We start from the raw sequence: 14,131 nt of genomic DNA, 5'->3' as shown, positions 1-14,131 counted from the left end.
ACGTGGACGGGGTCGTAGGCGTGGGCATGGGCAATCTCGCACTCCCGAGAGAAGTGAGGGATCAGCAATTGGTCCGAACCAAAGTCCTAGGACGGAGGGGAGTGACCAAGTGGCTATAGGCCTTAACCGCATAACTGATGTTCTTGAACGTCTGGCTGAACACCAAGGTCCTGAATCGGTCAACCAACCTAGAAACCAAGAGAGGGGTGAAGATAGAGCTCTAGAGCGCTTCCTGAATTTCGTCCCACCTAAATTTTACGGATGACCTAATCCAGAAGCTACATAAAATTGGTTTGAGAGGATGGTGGAGATTTTTGCCACTCTGGATTATGTCGAGGAGAGGCAAGTGAATTTCGCCTATTTCCAGTTCGAGGGAACGGCGCGCGCATGGTGAAACGTTATTAGGACGAAATGGGAGAGAGAACAAACTCCCTGGGTTTGGACAAACTTTGAAAGGGAGTTTAATGCCAAATTCCTTCCACCTATGATACAAGAAAAGAGAGAAGATGACTTTATTAGGTTGAAACAAGGGTTACTAAGTGTGGCCGAGTACGAGGAACGGTTCACTAAACTTTTCAAATTTGCCCCTGAACTAGTGGTCACGGAACACAAAAGGATAAGGAGATTCATTCAAGGGTTAAACGTAGAAATTCAAGAATCCCTAACAGCTGGCCAGATCACCATTTTTATAGATGTCTTGGATAAGGCACAAAGGGTAGAAAATGTTAAATCTCAATCCAAAACCTTTCATGCTAGAAAGAGGGGTAACCCAAATAATATCCCTGGACAGTCCGAAAAACCTACCCTACCCCTTAAGATAGGAAGAGGGGTTGGAGCAATGAGGTTGCCCGGAAAGTCAGTAGGAGCTCTATCAAAGGGAATCTCGCCAAAAGGAAATCAGAGTGGGCGAGATCAGTAAAAATTTTCAAACTGGTCAGACCGTGACTCCTCGTGTGATTTGTGGATATTGTGGCAAGTCTAACCACACTGAGACCGAGTGCTAGAGAAAGGAAGAAAAGTGTCTTCTCTGCGGTAGTACAGAGCATCAGATCTCGAGTTACCCTAATGCCTCGAAGGAAATTTTGGACGAAACTTACCGTTCTAAGTACACGGTGCACAGAGGAGGTAATAAGATGTATCAAGACTTGAAGAACCTTTATTGGTGGGAAAATATGAAGAGAGAAATTGCTCAATTTGTTCGAACTTGTCTCACTTGTCAACAGATTAAGGCCGAGCATCAGAAATCATCTGGATTATTACAGCCGTTGAAAATACCTGAGTGAAAATAGGAGAATATCACTATGGATTTCGTATCAGAACTACCAAGGATCCAAAAAGGGCACGATACTATTTGGGTAATAGTGGATCGGTTGACTAAATCTGCTCACTTTTTGCCGATTAGTATGAAATATTCCTTGGAAAAATTGGCTAAGATGTATTTGGACAAAATTATACGATTGCATAGGATACCAGTGAGTATAGTATCAGATCGGGACCCTAGATTTGTGTCTCGATTTTGGCAAAAGGTGCAAGGAAGTTTAGGAACTAAATTGAATTGTAGTACCACTTACCATCCACAAACTGATGGATAATCGAAAAGAACAATCCAAATCCAAGAGGATATGTTGAGGTTGTGTATTTTAGATTTTAGGAAAAATTGGAGTCAGTACCTTACGTTGGTGAAATTTGCTTATAACATCAGTTTTCATTCTTCAATACAAATGGCTCTTTACGAAGCCCTTTTATGGTCGAAAGTGTCTGTCACCGATTCATTGGGATGAAATTGGAGAAATGAAGATTTTGGACCCGACTACATTGTCTTGGATTGAAAAAGCTTTTGAGAAGGTAAAGTTGATACGTCAAAGAATTCAAACAGTTCAAAGCAGTCAAAAGAGCTATGCGGATAATCGGAGGAAAGATTTGGAATTCGAGGTTGGGGATAAAGTGTTCCTTAAGATTACACCTTTGAAAGCAAGTCTAATGACGGGAAAAGAAAAGAAGTTACAACCGATATTTGTGGGGCCTTATAAAGTCATCCAACGCATAGGAAATGTGGCTTACAAGTTGAAATTACCCTTGAACTTATCCAGAGTTCATGATGTCTTTCATGTTTCCATACTTAAGAAAATCATCTCGACCCGTCCCATGTGTTACGACCAGAAGAAGTGGAAATTGATGAGAAATTATCATATGAGGAAAGGTCGGTAAAACTTTTAGATCGAAAAGTGAAGGAGTTAAGACACAAGCAAATCCTTCTAGTGAAGGTCTTATGAAGGAATCACGGAATCGAGGAAGTGACTTGGGAAGTCGAAAAGGAAATCCGAAAGAAATATCCAGAATTATTTATAAATCAAGGTATAAATTTCAAGAACGAAATTCTTTTAAGGGGGGGAGGATGTAAGGACCTGATAAATTCTTTTACATGTTTAATTATTTATTTTTTTAATATATAAATAAACAGGTAATATTTTAGAAATAGTATCACTTACACCATTAAATTTTGGTATTAGTTAGCATTTGATTAGTTAGCATTTGTTTAAAAAAAATGTAGAAACATTTGCTTGAATGCATGTAAATGCCTAATATGTGCAAGAAACAAAATTTTGCATTTTTCATTCTAGTGAGAAACTAAAAGGAACTACTAGTACTTATTAGAAATCAAAATTTCCTAAGAATGGCATTAGCTCCTACGTGAAACCAAAAGAGGATTGAACTATCACATGTGTTTTTGGTTGCCATTAGAACCAATAATGGTATAACTTACTAGCACTTTCATTATTACTACTTATTATGTCTTCCATTAGGAATTAAAAATGCTATACCACTTACTAGCACTTTCATTATGACTACTTATTATGTCTTTTATTAGAAATTAAAAATGCTATATCACTTATGAGCACTTCCGATTGTTCTCTATGTGGAGCCTAGAGAAACTAATTTAAATTATTCTTGTCTACTACTAGTAATTAGTTAGAGTTTCTTATGCTTCATTCCAGCCTATACGTCACCACAAAAGCTCACAAAAACAATCTCTTCTTCTCCTTACTTGACCGAATCTTCTTCCTCCATTTGCCAAGGAAATTTCAGCTTCATCTTCTTTCTTTTTGCTCCATAAATCTTGCTCTAACCTAACCTAACATATTCTCTTGGATCATCCTCAAGCTTAGTAGGAAACTTGAAGGGGGAGAGATTCTTGGTGATTTAGAACCTGATTTCTTGTGAGGGAAGGTAATTCTCAAATCTCTTATTTTCCTTCTATCTTATGGTTAGTTTTTAGTTAGTTGCAACAAGTTAAGTTGGGTTGTTGATGGGTTCTATGAACCTTGACACTAGGTAGTGGACTTGAGGTGGCTTGATAGGTAGAGGCCTTGAGAATTTTGTGTGTTTATTTGCTTGTTTGTTACTTGCTTTGATGAGATATGGTATAGTTTGAATTGGAAAAGTTGGAAAGAAAGCTAGAGAAAGGAAAGTGTATGCTGTCCGATTTTTGTCTTGTTGAATCCTTCATGTTAATTTTGAATTTTTGATGTTATTTTGGTGCAATAATACTTAATACATGTTGGTGGTTATGTGTATAAAATATCTCATAAAAAAAAAAGCTTTCCGTGTGGTTGTGTTAAAATAGGATTAAAGTGAGGTTGAATTCTGAAAATTTTCTGAGCAGGAAACCCCAACTAGTGTTCACATTTTTTGTTATAACTCTCTGTCTGAGAGTTGAAATCGAGTACCGTTTATGGCATCCGAAACTAGATTCTGAGAGATTTCCGATGGTATAAAATGCGACCCTTAACTCGTTTCCTATGAGCCGTAGTGAACCGGCAAAGATGACTGAAATTCTTCACTGCTTGCATCCGAGAAATAGTCAAAGCTGCAGTTTGTAACTCAATTTTGTCTATCTTACAAAACGAATTTCATGATATTTCCTTCTAGTGATTTTTAGCATTTTGAATCTAATTTTCAACGCCGCAAACCACACTAAATTTCGAGTTACGTAACTTTAGTTATGATAAGATTCTTAAGCTCTGCCAAGTATGACAGAACTGAAATTTCATAAAAACAGGTCCTAAAAATTAATTTTCTTTGAAATATTGTATCTTGATATAGAAAGGTCCAAATTGAGTTCCATTTATTGTATTTAAAAATGGGTAAAATACACGGAACCCCCCTATGGTTTCCAGAAAAGACACGGAACCCCCTATCGTTTAGAAACATGCACATAAACGCCCTAAACTTCATAACTAAAGTGGAAATAGACTTCTTAACCGGCTGCAGGTCGAATACCCAAAATACCCTCATTTATAATAGAGAGGGAGGGAGAATGAACAACTGACTCTTTTCTCGTTCATCTTGTGTAAGAAAAAAAACCCTAAGACAAGGGATTTGTATACTAAATTGTTGCTGAAATATCGTGAATCTGAGTTAAAAAAGCCGTGGCTGCATTCGATCGCGAAGAAGGGAGTGATTGATTGGTGGTTGTATCTGATCGTGAAACTGCATTTGGTCGTCAAGAAGGGAAAGACAGATTGGTGAGGAAATCTGATCATGAAGCTTGCTCGACATTTCTAGGTAAGAATCAGAACTTATTGTTCAATATTCAGTCCATTTAATGTTTAGGATTTGTAATCCTTTTCCAATTTGTTTATTCCTTTTCCACATTACCCCACATTACCCCATATCTGTCATTTTTATAGTTGGTGGTCCATATTTAGGTGATTTATCATAGAAAATGGGGTTTAAAAATGTAAAGATCTTAACTTTTTTAGTTTTTTTTGGAGAATGTGGGTCTTTTTTGGAGTATGTGGTTGATGTCAGGAGAAAATAATATGTGTCAGGTTTGGATTTGACTACAAATCAGATTTCACTTAATAATCTGATTGTTGTTATAACTAATTATTGTTATAATCGGAAAGTGTAATGTAGCTTAATATAGTTTATTAATCTATATTTGAATTCTAAAAGTGTTGATTAAATAATTTAGGTTGGGGACCATGTCAGATCCTTTTAGGACAGTGGATATCCACATGCACTATGGTGGGTTGTTTATACATCATCCCAATATTAGGTATACAAGTGATTTAGTGAGAGTGTTTCATAATTGCGACCCTGATGAGTTATCAACATTTTCATTATTCAACCTGTACTCCAAAATTGAAAAAGAAGCGGCAAGTGCAAAATTTTGGTATTCCATTCCAAACCATGATGTGGATGTAGGTGTTATCCCAATAAATGATGACGTGGACATAGAATTGTTGACTACCTGTTATGAAGGGCTTCCTTATATGCATATATATGTAGAGGCAGGTTAGAGGCCTCTCAAAATTATCTCACCAGATGATAAGCTCTTATTCGAAAGAGTGACGAATGATGGTCCACTTGCTTTACCGTACAATGAAGGTTCTTCAGAGATAAATTCAGATCTGACTAGAAAAGGTGCTGGAACTTCACAAAATCCTGTTGATCTGACTGGTTTTGAACCATATATTGGTGATACAAGAGGGCAAGAAAATGATTTAGATGGCCAACTGCTGTAGAAACTAATGATGGCACACAAAATTCCTTCGAACCAACTAAGAAAAACAGAAGAAAGGGTGGTAAAACTCCATCAAGGAAGAGACAAACTGTGGTGCAACCTGTGAAAAGAGTAGCTAGAAAAACTGTCAGAAAATTATTTCAGCAAACAACCAGAATAGATGCTGTCGACAGCCAGCAAGAGGTTTCTTCAGTGAACCAAAGTAAAGAAGAATGTGAAAATCAATGTAACTTTGACAGAACCTCTGTTGAGACCAATCAAGTCAACAATGAACAACATTGTGACTTTGACAGAACCTCTGTTGAGAAGAATCAAGTCACCAATGAACAGCAGCACCACAGTGATGGAAACGAAGAACCTGATCCGGATTGGTTGAGAGAGGGTCTAGAATTTGCAGAAGATGAGGACATATTTGCAACTGCTGGTTCAACTGTACCTCAAACAAATCAGCAAATTGGTGACTTGAATGAGCAGCAGCAACAACATCAGCAACCACAAGGTGAGGAATCCACAGCACAGCATCAACAAACTGAAGACTTGAATAAGCAGCAGCAACAACATGAGGAAGCACAAGGTGAGGAGTCCACAACACAGCATCAACATGGAGGAGACCAACCTATTGGCCCTGACAGTGAGGAATGGAATGAACCTGTGACTGCAGATGAAGACTTCCTATATTCTGGTGATGAAAATGGGTCTGACTACTCATATTTCAATGCTTCAGTGGAGTTTAACAAGCCAAAATTTGAATTAAAGGTTGGGAAGAAATTCACTCATTTTACAAAATTTAGAGAAGCACTTGTGGAATGGAACATTAGAGAGGGATACGAAGTTTTATATATCAACAATGACAGTTGGAGGATAACTGCCAAATGTGCAAAAGGATATTCTTGGAGGATTCATACAAGCAGAGTTAATAGGACTGACACTTTTCAGATCAAAACACTAAAGGGAGAGCACCATTGCGGCAGAGAGTACACTAACAAGCATGCAACCTCAACTTATCTGAGCAGAAAGTTTCAAGAGAAGGTTCGAGATGACCCAAATTTCAGCTTGGATGGCATTATTAATAATGCCAGAAGAAGATTCATTGTTAATATAAGTAGCAAAAAAGCATACAGGACTAAGAGGAAGACCAAGGAGGCAATTAAAGGTTGTGATATGGAGCAATATGAACGGCTATGGGATTATGCTGCCACGGTTAGACAGTCAAATCCAGACAGTCATATAGCTATACAAATAGACAGGAGGTCTATTGAGGAAAGGGCAACATTTCAAAGGCTGTTCTATGGCTTGGGTGCTCTTAAAAGGGTTTTCTTGCAGGTTGTAGACCAATCATTGGTTTAGATGGTTGCTTTTTGAAGGGGCCCTTTGGAGGTCAGCTGTTAGCAGCACTTGGAAAGGATAGGAATGACAATATGTTTTTCATAGCCATTGCCATTGTTGAAGCAGAAAACTATAATAGCTGGACTTGATTTTTGAAGGAACTGATTACTCATATTGGAAGGGGCAATGTAGTGCCTTATACCTTCATTTCTGACAGGAAAAAAGGACTGGTACATGCTATAGAGGAGCTATTTCCTGGTGCAGAACACATATTTTGCCTTAAGCATTTGTTTGAGAATTTTAAGGCAAAGTTCAAAGACAGTGAACTGAGAGAATTGTTTTGGGCTACCGCATCAGCAACTAATGGTGATGATTTCAAGAGAGCATTGAATGCTTTGGAGATAGCTCAGCCACAAAATGGAGAGAACCTTACTGCTGCTGGTTGGTTAAAAAAGCTGACATATCACTTGTGGTCTAGAGCACATTATGGAATGGCTGCTAAGACTGATATTTCAGTCAACAATCTGAATGAGAGTTTCAACAACTACATTTTAAAAGCAAGAGACGAGCCAATTGTGACTCTTCTTGAATTTTTCAGAAGAAAGTTAATGCAACAATTGACATTGAGAGGCAAGGCATGGAGAAATATGGAGGCAGATTGTGTCCAAACATTGTTGAGAAGCTAGCCAAAAGTGTAGAGAAGAGCAGACATTGTATTGCTGTATTTGATGGTATTGAATCATTTGAGGTTGATGGTTTCAACAGAACCTCCGTTGTGAACTTGCAACGTAGAAGCTGTTCATGTGGTGCATTCCAGTTGACTGGAATTCCATGTGTGCTTGCTATTTCTGTCATTCAAAGCATGCGGATGAAGGTTGAAAACTATGTCGATGAGTGCTATAGTAAAGAGGCATACTTGAGGGCATATGCTTATAGCATTGGAGTTGTTCCATCCAAAGAACACTGGATTGATAGTGGAATGCAGCTGTTAAATCCACCATTTGTGAAGAAACAACCTGGGAGACCTAAAAAACTTAGGAGAAGAGGTCCGGATGAACCGAGAGATCCACAAAGAGCTTCCAAAAAGGGGTTGCTAGTATACTGTAAGAGATGTTTAAAAGCTGGCCATAATAGGAGAACTTGTAAGGAACCTCCTCATCCCAAATCCAAGTTGTACAAGGTACATTTAAGTACTTGAATTTTTCTTGCACTATGTACTCTTGATAATTATTCCAGCAGTAAATTTTTGACTCTGGTTGCAGGCTCCAGCAAGCAATACCCAGCGAGGGGCAAGAACAGCTTCCACTTCAACCCCAACCAGAGAAGCACCAGTGCATCAAGCATCACAGCAAAGCAGCACTGCTACAGTTACTGATAACAACCCCAGTTCTCGATCCAAAAGATTTAAGAAAAATTAGGATCAGGAATGTTATTTTTAGGACTTGTGTCCATGTAAACAAGTTGTAATAGTATATATGCTATCCTTACAGCAGACATTATATAATGGATTAACATATTTTGTAAGTGATGCTCTTTTTTGTAATGACATTATTGGCATTATTGCTCTTTTTTGTAATGCCATATATTGGATTGTGGTTATCATATTATGACTATCCAAATTACAATTGGTTCATAAGTAAACAGGTTGTATGGTTATTATCTTTCTTTCAGACAGGAATACAAATCATGACAAAATTTGTAATTTTTTCATAAACTAAAATCATTACATTATTTGGTACATCATTATACTGCCACTAACCAAACTACTATTTTCTATAAACAGCAATAACTAGAGATAAACAACAAATAATAAGAGACAAAATCATTATCACTTTCAACATCCCCACAGTGCCTTCAACCGTGCTCAACTTTGCATGTAGCCCCAACAAAATGTCACCATTGTTCACAGCCAGTATACCTTCATTACTGTTCACTCTTGGAGAGAACCCAGAACTTTCGTCTAATCTTGTTTCTGGACTTTTACTAGTACATTCATTGCCCATTCCATTCCTTCTTAGAGGATTGCACCATGCCCAAAAGGAGCAGGATTGATCTTCACAAATGTAATACAGCCTACCTTTTGAGGATTTGTTGGACTCCACGATCTTGGATTTTGCTCTTTTCTTGCAGAAGCACCGAGACCATTCATACCTTAGATCTGTCAAACCTCCTCCAAAATTTGCAGAAGTGGACATGACGACTTCGATATACTCAGAAGTAGATCTTCTCCCTTTTTCCTTTCATTCTTTGATAGATTCAAATCTATTCTCCCCTAATATGTAGTGCATTCTATATAGCAACTAAATGGTAGCTTAGGAATGAAACTCACGATCTTTTCAAAAGAACCTCGCAGACCCATAATCAGTAGTTCGCTCAGCCAGTTATAGGTCTATTTCCACTTTAGTTATGAAGTTTATGGCGTTTATGTGTATGTTTTTAAACCATAGGGGGGTTCCGTATCTTTTCACGAAATCATAGGGGGGTTCCGTGTATTTTACCCTTTGAAAATAGATCTGGAGTTTTAATTGTTGGTATGAATGTCATACTTAAGTGTATGGGTGGTTTGAATAAAGTCTTGTGTTTTTAAAAGAGAAAAATGAGTTTTTCCAAGTGAAAAAAATGAGTTTCCAGATTTTAAGATTTCACTGACCAGTTTCAGTAAAATACTTATTTCTTGGTGTAAAATAATCCGATTGATGTGTCGTCAGCGGAATTTGAAACCAGACTTATGGGCCTTTGTTCTGTAAAAGTTTCATGTTTTTTCTCTATGCGTACTACTGTTCGTGACTCCTCAAAGTAGGCTGCTTGAATGTCCTGTTCCTTAAGGAAATGAATTTTTGACTTGGATCGAATATTTGGCCTACTTGTGTGAATATTTGAAAAGTGTCTTTTGGGATGTGGTAGTACTAAAATTCTATTTTCCAACGGTATAACTTTCAATTTTTTGACTTGTGAAACTTGAGTTGCGAATTTTTAAAGTTACTGTTACTATTCATCTCAGTAGATTCCTGAAGCATAGAAACGGGATTCTGGATTTTAAAAATCTCGAACTTCCAACCTCTTACCTTGATTTTTTTTTCACTATCTTGATTTCAAATGTATCTTTATTGAACTTCTCTCGCTAATGTATCTCTCATTTCTTCAAAGTTTTACACTTTTAACAAGTTATCTTAATTAAAACAGTTAAGACTTGTACTTGGGCGTTTAACTAGGAAATTTTGACAAGAAAATAATCTTTAATATTTTTCGATTTTCGTACCAAAACTCAGCGATCTGCTTAAACCTCAAATTGGAGAATCTTGGACTTGACTTGACTTGAATTAATGCATTTTTAGATATTTTCAAATGCTATCCTCGTGGATTAAGTTACTAAGTGATAATTCTCTTCGATTTGAACGTATTATCTCTTAAGTTAGTAGCAAGAATACTACTAGACCTTGGTTGAATACCTAGGTGATTTGTAATTATGCATGTGATGAAGAGAATCGTGAGGAGCTCGTTTGATCTTGTCTTGCTCTTGCTTTACACTCTTGATTTCGGTGAGTGTCAAGTGCATGTTCAATGCTAATATGGTTCAAATGATATTATACAAGTGTTATATGATACGTGAACTTGCCAAAGCGAGGGTGTACTTTACCGCTCTCGTCCTCTTTCTCTTGTGAATGAATGATAATTGTCAAATGATTATATATGACTTGCACTTGTACTTGAAAATGTTTTAACTCGTGAGCATTGAGCGGCATAATGTATCATACCCTATTTGGGTGGGAAGTACCGCTCATCCGACTCAGTGCTATGAACGAGTCTAAGTCGATTGAAGCGTGGTTTCATCGATAAATCATGCTGGTGGGGACGCCCCAACCCATTGGCTAATCTTGTAACTCGAGCCAACAAGGGTTTGGTCGAGAAGCCTGGTGAACCTTGGAAAATGATATAGCTTGATCTTTTGAGGTCTCGTTTGGCATACTCGAATAGTATCGCCACTATATGAATGTTTGGTTCCGGATCCGAGTGGGTGTTATGTTGGATGGAGGAAGTAAGTGGAGCGCTACGGTCATGATACTACTTGAGTTGACGGAAAGTCAACCCAGATGGCTTGAACAGGTCGAGACGTGAAAATAACTCTTGAGAGCAGTTGTATCCTTCCATATGTGTTTATTTACTACTTGTACACTTCTATGAAAGTTCATGTTAAAGTTGTTTTCAACTATGCTACTTGCTTGCTTGTTTAATTTTCTTGGCCTCACTAAGCGTTAGCTCATCCCAAGTTTGTTTTCCTTAACAGATTTTAGAAGTGAAAGTTGAGGAATTTAGACTAGCAACTTTTGATCTAAACTAGTAAAATCTTGTGTATGATATTGGAGACTTCTGAAGTGTAAATTTTGTTATATTTGAGGACTTTGGTTTGTAATTATAAATGGTAGTTTTAGAAGTTGTGACTTTTATATTTGAAGAATTTCTTTAATTCTAAATCTATGGTTGACTTGTGGATTTCTTTTAAACTTGAATAAGTGGGTGAGTCCTGACGAGAGTTGGACAGGTATCTCGTTGATGCCTTAGGATTTGCCTTAGGGAGAAGTGGGGGCGTCACACTGAGGATAGTGCAAGTCGCTCCTGTTAAAGTAGTGGTAGCAGATGGTAACTCCCTCACTACAACCACTCTATGTCCAGGTTTCAGTGGAGAATGCAGGGACAGGAATTTGAGGGAGACGTACTAGTGCTTCCTGTAGGTGGTTGTGAAGTGGTACTGGGGATGTAGTGGTTATCTACTTTAGGGGATGTCAAGTGGAACTTTGCAAAGTTGAGGATGGAGTTTGTTCAAAGGGGTAAGAGGGTAGTCTTAAGGGGGTCCACGCAACAACCAGTCCAGGTGGTTTCAAAGAAACAAATGCATAAACTCTTGAACAAGCCTGAACAGATTGAATCAGCTCAGCTATGTTTGGTAACAGCAGAAAATGACTACAGGCAGGTGATTGCAAATTGTGCCACCATGGAACCTGCCATGAAGGTAACCCCCTACAAATCCCAACTTGAGTTACTTCTGTTAAAATACAATGAAGTGTTTGAAGAGCCTGTGGAATTACCCCTGCTAGAATGCAAGATCACAGAATTTATCTCATGGAAGGTACACAACCCATAAATGTCAGACCTTATAGATACCCTACGTTTCAAAAAGGAGAAATCGAAAGACTGGTGACTGAAATGTCAAATAATGGCATTATTAGGCCTAGTAATAGTCATTTTTCCTCTCCTATTGTCTTGGTAAAAAAAAGGATGGTACCTGGCGAATGTGTGTGGATTACAGGGAACTTAACAAGGCTACAGTAAAGGACAAATTCCCTATACCCTTGGTGGAAGAGCTCTTTGATGAATTGTTTGGAGCTGTTATATTTACTAAACTGGATTTGAGGTCAGGATATCATCAAATCAGGATGCATATGGGTGACATTGCTAAAACTGCATTTTGAACGCATGATGGCAATTATGAGTTTATGCTTATGCCATTCGGTCCCACCAATGCTCCCTCAACATTCCAGAATTTAATGAATGACATCTTCAGGCCTTTTTTGAGGAAGTTTTTGTTGGTCTTCTTTGATGACATCCTAATTTACAACAAGTCCTGGGATGAGCACCTTCAACATTTGACAAAAGTGTTTGATACATTACTTCAACACCAACTCAAAGTGAAGAAGAATAAATGCTCATTTGCTGTTGAACAGATTGAGTACTTGGGGCACTTAATTTCGGCAGAAGGGGTGAGTGCGGACCCTCAGAAACTTACAAGCATACAGCAATGGCCTATACCTGTTACTATTAAGGAGCTAAGAGGTTTCTTAGGATTAACAGGTTATTATCGTAAGTTTATCAAAGGGTACAGACAAATAGCAAGACCTTTGACTGATTTATTCAAAAAAAATGCATTCGCATGGCATGATGGAGCAACTGCTGCATTTGACCAATTGAAGGCTGCTATGACTTCATCTCTAGTATTAACCTTACCAGATTTCTCTCAGGAATTTGTGGTGGAAACTGATGCCTCCAACTCAGGCATTGGAGCTATTTTGCTACAAAGAGAGAAGCCACTAGCATTTTTTAGCAAGGCTCTGGCACCTCAGCATCAAGGCTTGTCAGTATATGAAAAGAAAATGCTAGCCATTGTCAATGCAGTACAGAAATGGAGACCCTATCTGTTAGGGGGACATTTTGTTATCAAAACTGATCATCAGAGTCTCAAATATCTAATTGATCAAAAGATCTCAACACCAAGCCAGCAGAAGTGGTTGTCCAAATTGATGGGGTATGACTATGAGGTGCAGTTTAAGAAGGGTATTGACAATGTCACTGCTGATGCCTTATCCAAACAACCTCATACTATAGCCACTTCCTGGGCACTCCATGGTATTACCACTGATTTGTTAGCTGAGGTACAGCAGTCATGGAGATCAGATCTTAAGGTGCAGAACATCATTCAGCAACTGAATTCAGGGGACACTTCCAGGGCCAAGCATTATAGCTGGGACAACCAGGTGTTGAGAAGGAAGGGGAAGCTGGTAGTGGGAGCTGACCGAATGCTCAGAGACAAGATTATAAAATTTTGGCACAATAGTTCCTTTGGAGGACACTCTGGGGTTCTGGTGACGTATTATAAACTAAAGGGAACATTTTATTGGAAACACATGCACGAGAATGTTTACAAGTTCGTTGTTACTTGTGATATCTGTCAAAGACATAAAGCAGATTTGGCAGCCTACCCAGGTCGCTTACAACCATTGCCTATACCCAAAAAAGTATGGGCAGATATCTCTATGGATTTCATAGAAGGCCTGCCAAAATCCCAGGGAAAGCAAGTTATCATGGTAGTCGTAGATCGCTTGAGCAAATATGCCCACTTCTGTGCTTTATCTCACCCTTATACAGCACTGGCGGTCGCTCAATCCTTTATGAATCACGTTTTTAAATTGCATGGCCTCCCTCAGACCATTGTGAGTGATAGGGATTCGATCTTCCTCAGCCACTTCTGGACAGAGCTGTTCAAACTCTTGATGGTCCAGTTGCACTTTTCTAGTTCCTATCATCCCCAGTCAGATGGGCAGACTTAGGTGGTAAATAGATGTGTAGAAGGATATCTGCGATGTATGGCAAGCGAGCAGCCTCGTATATGGTATTCTTGGTTACCTCTGACTGAGTTCTGGTATAATACGAACTTTCATTCAGCTACAAAGATCAGTCCATTTCAAGTAGTTTATGGACAACTGCCTCCTATTCATGTTCCAT

The sequence above is a fragment of the Coffea eugenioides genome, chromosome 2 (assembly GCF_003713205.1).
Source record: "Coffea eugenioides isolate CCC68of chromosome 2, Ceug_1.0, whole genome shotgun sequence".
Taxonomy (NCBI): Eukaryota; Viridiplantae; Streptophyta; class Magnoliopsida; order Gentianales; family Rubiaceae; genus Coffea; species Coffea eugenioides.
Note: the sequence above shows the minus strand (reverse complement) of the source record.